Source organism: Arvicola amphibius, chromosome 13, assembly GCF_903992535.2.
Source record: "Arvicola amphibius chromosome 13, mArvAmp1.2, whole genome shotgun sequence".
Classification (NCBI taxonomy): domain Eukaryota; kingdom Metazoa; phylum Chordata; class Mammalia; order Rodentia; family Cricetidae; genus Arvicola; species Arvicola amphibius.
Window position 1 is genome coordinate 53708310 of NC_052059.1, and position 7842 is coordinate 53716151.

General features: G+C 48.6%; 1 pseudogene; it reads right to left on the reverse strand.

Annotated features, from left to right (window-relative positions):
* Positions 1-6397: 6397 nt before the first annotated feature.
* On the reverse strand, positions 6398-6937 carry LOC119800503 (annotated as a pseudogene).
* Between the last annotated feature and the right edge of the window lie 905 nt (positions 6938-7842).

Genomic DNA, 7842 nt, shown 5'->3' on the forward strand with positions numbered 1-7842 from the left:
CATCTCATTCCCTATTTCCTGTTGGCATTCGGATGCTAATAACAGAAACACAAGGCCCCCCGGAACTCATTTGCGGATCACCTGTGTCTGCGGAGATGTCAGAACAGACCGCTGCTTACTGGGGTGCTTATGTGGCTTTGGCTCTTTTTTTTGTTTGTTTGTTTTTTGTTTTTCGAGACAGGGTTTCTCTGTGGCTTTGGAGCCTGTCCTGGAACTAGCTCTTGTAGACCAGGCTGGTCTCGAACTCACAGAGATCCGCCTGCCTCTGCCTCCTGAGTGCTGGGATTAAAGGCGTGCGCCACCACCGCCCGGCTGGCTTTGGCTCTTTTTGCAGGACAGGATGCTCTTTAAACTTCTGTGGCCTCTTTATTTCGCCGTTGTGAAATTTCATTGGCATTGACTTCACGGTGGCTCATCTTCATTGCTGAGCAAGCTGCATTTCTCCTACGCTCCCTCCTGGGAAGATAGGAAGATTCTAGAAGGAGTGCTCAGAAAGAATAGAGGGTGCTCATCGGACTCGGTCCTCTGCCCAAGCAAGAGGGTGCTCAGGGCTGCAGAGCACAGCGTGGATTCTCTCAGAGCCAGTGTGTGTGGTTTTCCCTGGCCGCCGGGACAATCAGGGCACTGTGAGTGGCAGCTCCAAGAGCAGGCATCCCAAGAGCACTGCCACAGGCTCTTGTTCCAGCTTCCCGGGCAGGGCAGAGCAGGGGTGAGAGACCTGAACCCCAATGCCATAGCATGGGCTTTGCCCCAGACTCAGGATGTTGCTTGGCATTCCATCTTTCTGAGAGCACCCAGAATCTCCATGCCTCCAAAGGCCTTGATCCTAGTGTTTACAGGGCATTAAGAACCTGCCCCCCCGCCGTATCCACCCATCACCTTGGTGATCTGAGGAGCACTCAAAGAACAAGTATGGGAGGAGTCCTGGAGCCTCTGGAGGGGCCTGATACATACATTCCCCACTGTCACTTCCCCAGTCCCCTCCGGGCTGTGCTCAGGATACAATCTGCGGTCTTTGGGGGACTGGTGACATAAGCAGAGCTTACAGGTGAAGGGGCAAAAGGAGAAAATTAGGAATTTTAAGGAGAAGATGATGGGCTCCACATCTAATCTGTTGTATTTGATTTTTCTGTTTCATTTTATTTTATATGTGTGAGTGTTTTGTCTGCCTACATGTCTGTGCGCCACATGCAGCATGCCTGGTACCCATGGAGGCCAGAAGAAAGCATTGGGTCCCCTGGAACTAGAGTCACATGGTTGTGAGCCATCATATAGATGGATGGGAACTGAACCTGGTCCTTGTTAAGAGCAGCCAATACTCTTAAGCTTGGAGCCATCTCTCCAGCCCCCAATCTGCTGGATTTGAAATGTCTGAGGACCATCTAGGATAAAGCAACATCCCGCAAGACAGCAGCTCCACTGAGTGAGACACTGAGCTCAGGAAATCAACTATGAGGTCGACAGTGTGCCGTGGTCACTGTAACCTTGCGATGTGGGTCATGCCACTTAGGAGCACATAAAGGAAAAACACAAGCAGGAGGCAGGGATTCGGAGATGGGGAAAGATAGACCGGTCACTGTAGAGCTGAGGGAGTAAGTCCAGGAACATAGACAAAATTACACAAAGCCTGGCCCAGCAAGGCACAGCCTGAAGGGTGGCCTTGGAGGGGTGAGCAAAGGGTTGCCCATGTCCACGCAGGGTTTGAAGCACACTTGCAAGGGACAGATTTCTGCCCTTGGGTTAGTGCATCACAGTTATGGAGTATACTGGCCTTGTGCCACACCCCGAAACACGGCAACAGTCAGACACTGTGAGCGGAGTTCCCGTCCCGTGCTCTGGTGATAACGGGAGACCCTTCTCAGGCCAACCTGAGGCAGGACATGGAGTCTGCTTGTTCCCTGCTGAAGGTAGCCCAGAAAACACACTGTTCTCCAGTCGGGTGAGCCACTCCTAAAAAACATCACTCAAGAGCATTTCTGAGCATCCAGGGAACAGGCGTCTTCTTCGGTGGCCCACTATACTTACTGCCCTGTCACGTGGGTCCTGTTGCTTGCGGCTCACTCTCGGTTTCCCTCTGCCTAGTCAGTACACCACACTATGTTCTGATTCTACTCCAGACGCTCCAGTCAGTCCTGCACAGCGCCGGCGTGCAGCTGCAAGGGGAAGTTCCCAGAAAAAGGCTCCGCCTGCAAACTGGAGCTCCTCTCTCCAAGGCCGACTCTGGGGAGGTTGGACTGTTTGCAGTTCTGGAGCTGATTACAGTTTACTGTGCTTATCTTTAGCTCTCTACGTAGCCATCCCCTGAGTGCCTCTGGGCTGGACCTGGGTTACATGACTAACTGGTAAACATTTTTTATAACGTATCAACAAGCCCTAGTTTTGACCAATCACAGGGCTAGGAACACTATCAGGCAGCATCTCAGGCCTATAACAGAGTTCTCTCTGTTTTGCTTGTAACCTGCCCCTTTCACGCTCCTACCAATACATTTGAAAAGTATCATGATTTATGGCTTTCTTTGTTCCGTTACTATAAAAACTTCATGAAATTGCTTCCACATTGGAACACGAGATTTAAGGTAACCTAAATCTGTGTTTTCAGGCTGTGATTGCTCATATTTGGCTCCAGAATAAACTGGTTTTAATCCCCTTTGAAGTGAGAACTTGGTTTTTATGACATCATAGTGTAAGAAATATTAAATGAGTCTTTTCTATCAAATACTATAAAAGTTGTATTTAGGACAAGGACTTTGAACTTTTTATCTTTCCCACCTTTGAGACTTCTGTGCAAATGTTTTAATCCCCCCCACATACACAGCTAATAAAACCTTTGTTTTCACAAGCCCCCCCCCCCCCCCCACTACATTCTTGGATTAAAATGGTTAATGCTTTTGCCTTCACTTTCTTTGTCCCAATTCTTTTGAAAGTAGCCAACCATGAAAGACTGAGGTCAGACCCCAGCGAATGGGGAAAAGGCACAGTCACCTCCTGCATTAGAGTAAAAGCCAAGAGCACTTCCTGTCTCTGTGTGTCGGGTCTTCTGTGCATAGCCCCTTGATTAGGAGTAAAGTTTGTCTCTACCAGACATATCAGATGGAGTGGTGGTTTCTTTGTGACGGCGAGCTTGTTTCTAATACTAGGCAAGCATAGACTCAGATGTACAGTACTTGGAGGTTTCTTGGCCGTTTGTAGAACCATGCAGCTCTGGGCTGATTTTTCACGAGAGCTGCTGTGGCTGGCCTTTTTGCAAGCAGGAGGAGGCTCCGAGCTTCCACCGTTCTTTTGCTGCTTTAGTATCAGCAAATAATGCTGGGGGCTATGCCTTGGCCACCTACAGCCATTTCCTGTCTAATTACTGCCATTAAAACAGACACGGGACTTGCATCAGCTCAGTGTATCGTCTGCTTCTCCTGAGCTCAGGAAAATTTTTAGTGACATGAAAGAGAAATTCAATTAAACTCAGGTAATCTAATTCGAGCCCTGCTCAAAGGAGAAAGGCCTCTGGGACCTCTTGTTAGTCACTTTTCTCCCTGCTGGGACCAAATGCCTGCCAAGAACTAAGAGGCAAAGGACTTACTTGGGGTTGTGGTTGGAGCACACAGTCCATGGAGACCAGGAAGCCTTGGCTGTGGCAGCAGGAGGCTAAGGCCATTTATCACATCTGGGTGGATGAAAGCAGAGCTTAGCTATAAACATCAGGACCTGAACCCAATGACCAACATTATTCAGCCAGGCTCTACCTCTTAAAGATTCCACAACCGACCCCTCAAAAACTTTAACAGCCAGGAACCAAGTATGCCAACACCTGAGACTACGGAAGACGTTTTACACTTACTCATAGCAAACCCTTAAGCGATGACGTCATTGCAGATGATGTCATAACAGATGACGTCATTGCGGGAGAACAAAGCGCAAGGAAGTAGGAGACTTCTTTACACCTGACTCCAGAATGAGATGCGCTCGCCCTAGTCAAGGCTGCCAGTGTGGGATGTGCGCTTTCACAGCACAGCAAGGCCCTGGGGTGGGGGTGGGGGGAGCTGCCCGCACCTTCCCATGACACCCGATAAGAGCCAAGAGGGCTGGACGTGTCCTCCAAGAGTTCACATGGTGGAATCTTAGTCCCTCAGTGTCGCAGTGCTGGGGGGACATGTGTGGGACATGTTGAGACATGGGGGTGGGATGCTCGTAGGTGTGGTGATGCTTTCTCCAGGGAGTTCTCCACCCTGCAAGACTGGGCTGGATATTGAAAGAGATCACCATAAAGTGGACCGCCCCCGTTTTTCCTCTTCTGCACACACTTTCCGAGCCCACCCACTCTCTTCCATGAGTTGAAGCAGCCATGAGATCCAGCTCCAGAAACAAACATCAAAATAAACCTCTATTCTTCCTAAGTAACCCAGTCTTGTGTATTCAATTATAGCCAAAGAAGCTAGGCTGAGTGGGTAATGTGCTTTTACTAAATTACTTCCTCCTCAAAGAGTAGGGCCCCATGAATGAGGAGGACCCTCAGCCCACAGGCTTCGTAGGCAACACGGAGCCCCACCTCAGACATCCAAGGGAAGTATTATTCAGCCAGTCCTTCATCCTTCTCAGAGAACACAATGGAAGACTGGATGCTGAGGTGTCAAGAGATGAAGTACACAGGGGGTCATTCTGAATGAAGAGATCTCTCTCTCACAGGAAACATTGGTGCTTTACCTGTGAGCTAAGACATTGTTCAAATTCTGCCCTCTCTAGAAATTGGTGGTTTGTGCTTTCCTGATGAGCACAGGGTGGGTGGGGTGTGGAAGAGGGGAGTCGTTAAACTCAGTGACAGTTGCAGGGCTTAGTGGGAGAGCTGAGTTCTGGCCTTGGTTCAACGCATGGGGGTGGGCTGAAGAGCAGGAGGATTCATGAGGGCCTAGTTCCTTGACTCCCGGAGCCCACGGTTTCTCCAACACGAGTGTGGCAATGTGCAAATCCTCTATGGCGATCACTTCAACAGTCACACACACAAATATCAGACTGCATACCTGCTGTGATCAGGAGGGGGTGCTGGATGAAATCTGATTCCAAAAGAAAAATACTGAGAAGAGGTAGGCCTTTGAGAAGTGACAGGTCATTACAAGGTTAATGCAACTGAACGTGGGGGCAAAGCAAAAACCTACAATCCTAACACTTGAAAAAGTGTTGGCGGAGACTGTTTGTTTGTTTTTGAAAGCGGAGACTGCTTGCTCATCCAGCCATCCGGTAAGGTTCTGGGGGCAGGCGTCTTTCTCCTCCAGCAGCTTCCTGACATTTTTCTCTGCCTTCTTTCCTCCTCTATTTCTGTTTGGAATTCCCGCCTTGCTCTAGTCTGCACTGCCATAGGCCCAAAGCGAATTCTTTATTAACCAATGGTGATTAAAGCATACTCACAGCATACAGAGGGGAACCCCACATCAGGAAATGGGTTTTAAGTGGAAGTTCAAGTTCAGCTAGGGGTGCATAGGATTTGAAGACCATATTGAGCTACACAATGAGATTCTGTCTCAAAATATCTCAGTGATAGAGTATTTTTCTCACACATGCAAGGCCCTGGGTTTGAAGAGAGAGATTAGCAAAGTTCTCTTGAGATTAGATTTCACCTGGAGAATGGGCTGCAGCAAATCGAGCCCCCACCACGTTTTGTTTCTTCTGCCTGGGTCCACTTGCACTTCCGCTTTCCTGCTGAGTTAGGGCCCAGAGTGAAGCCCTCACCAGGAGAAGCTCTCCGGCTTCTGGGACCACCCAAATAGGCCTCGATGCTTTGTAAATTACCCAGTCTCCCATGTCCGGTTCTAGGAACAGAAAATGGACGAAGGTAACATCTTAGAAACCTGTTTCTGTCAGTGACATAAAATTTGAGTCTAGTTTTTTTTTTTTTTTTAATGGGTAGAAATACTGTTTTTTTTTTGTTGTTGTTGTTGTTGTTTTTTTTTTTTTTGGTTTTCCAAGACAGGGTTTCTCTGCAGCTTTAGAGCCTTTCCTGGAACTAGCTCTTGTAGACCAGGCTGGTCTCGAACTCACAGAGATCCGCCTGCCTCTGCCTCCCGAGTGCTGGGATTAAAGGCGTGCGCCACCACCGCCCGGCTAGAAATACTGTTTTATTGAAGAAACTCACATCTAAGTCACTTTCGGTTCTTAAGAACTCCTAACAAGCATCCAGGAAGAAAGCACATACAGACTCAAAGGAGCAAGACAAACGGGCTGTGAGTACTGCAGGACACCACGTCAAGTGTGCTACCCCCTGAGGACAGCAGGCACACTGGTGTCATAAATAAGACCATCTTACTTTACAAGAGGGAAGAACCAAGATCCTGTCTTGAGGTGTATGAAACACAAACTATAAAATACTCTCTGACCCAGATGAGCGGGAGGAAATCCTCCAACACCTCAAGTCTTATGCAATAAAATCCAGAGGTCTGTTGAATCCACCTTTCCGATTCATGTACTGCCTGTATTTCCTCTTCTGAGACACGTTTATGGCATAGGCATTTACAGAACCATCTACCTTCTTCCCTTTTGTGGAGTCAAAAGAGGCAAATCCCATTAATTTCATCATTTCTATTTCTTCCTCTGTTTTACCCTTCAAATCTTCCTCAGTAATCTGACGTTCTTTGCTCTTTATTTCTTTAGTTTCTTTCTTCTCGTCATCTCTTCTTTCTTTCAGTCGAGAAGGGGAAGGAGATGTGGATCTATGACGCCTTGGAGACCTGGAGCGTCTTCGGTGTGGGGATCTTGAGCGGCTCCTTCTGCAATCCCTCTCCCGGGACCTGGACCTTTCAAGGCACCTTCTTTCTCGATCCCGGGATGTGGACCGGGATCGCCTCCGCTCTGTAACACCAGTACTGGGGAAGTAGAGGCAGAAAGAGCATCGTTCAAGGTTAACCTCTGCTCCCTAAGGCCCCCTCCGCGGGGAGCGGCTACGGCTACGACCCATCGGAGTCCTACTCCTCTGACCGCCCCGGAAACAACTCTCGTTTTTTTTTTTTTTTTTTTTTTTTTTTTTTAAGGCAAACTTCCAAGCCCCTTCCCAGAGATGCTGTTTTGAGAATCTGTTCCATGGGGAGAAGCAAACAAATGTCCCCCCATGTCTTATTGGACTTCAGTGACAAAATGAAGTACAAGTCCACTGAAGTCTAGTGTGGCAAACAGATGAATGCAGTGGACTTGTTTACGCAGCGTGGTGAGGGGTTGTGTATAGGACTGTGAATCTCCTTCAAACACCTGTGCCTCCAGAAAGTCTCACCTCAGCCTAGATGTTGACTTTTCCTCAGCTGCATAGATGGAGCCTGCCCCCTCCCCCAGTTAACCACAGTCTCTCTATCTAGCACCTCCGGAGACCTGCAAGGCCACCTGCAAGGTCATGGAGGTGCAGGAGGGAGCCATGGGGATCTCAGGCAAGGGACAATACCCCCTCCAGGACCTCTCTACATAAGAGAATGTCAACAGTCAACAAGCTGGGCTGGGAATCCCCTAAAAGCAGTCGCGGCTGTTCTGACCACAACAATGACAGCTGTCACACTCAGAGAGCAGCGGTCTATACCAGATGCCGAAGCTCTGGGTGAGAGATCACTTAGTGTGCCCCACGTGACCCAGAAGCAAATGACCCATGAACCGTGATGTCAGAGAAGCTCTGAATGGCTCCTCGCACATTAAATGAGAATAGTTTCTTTCGTGCGTTTTTCCAGGGGTGGGTGTGGACAACCGTTGAAAGCACAGACATAGACTCATTTTGCAACTTGAAGACCCCTTACAATGCAGGATGGTCTTGTGAACAAAACTGCCACTGTTCTCCATAAAGCCTTTGCGATTTCCCACTAAAATGGTCCAGATTTCTTATGA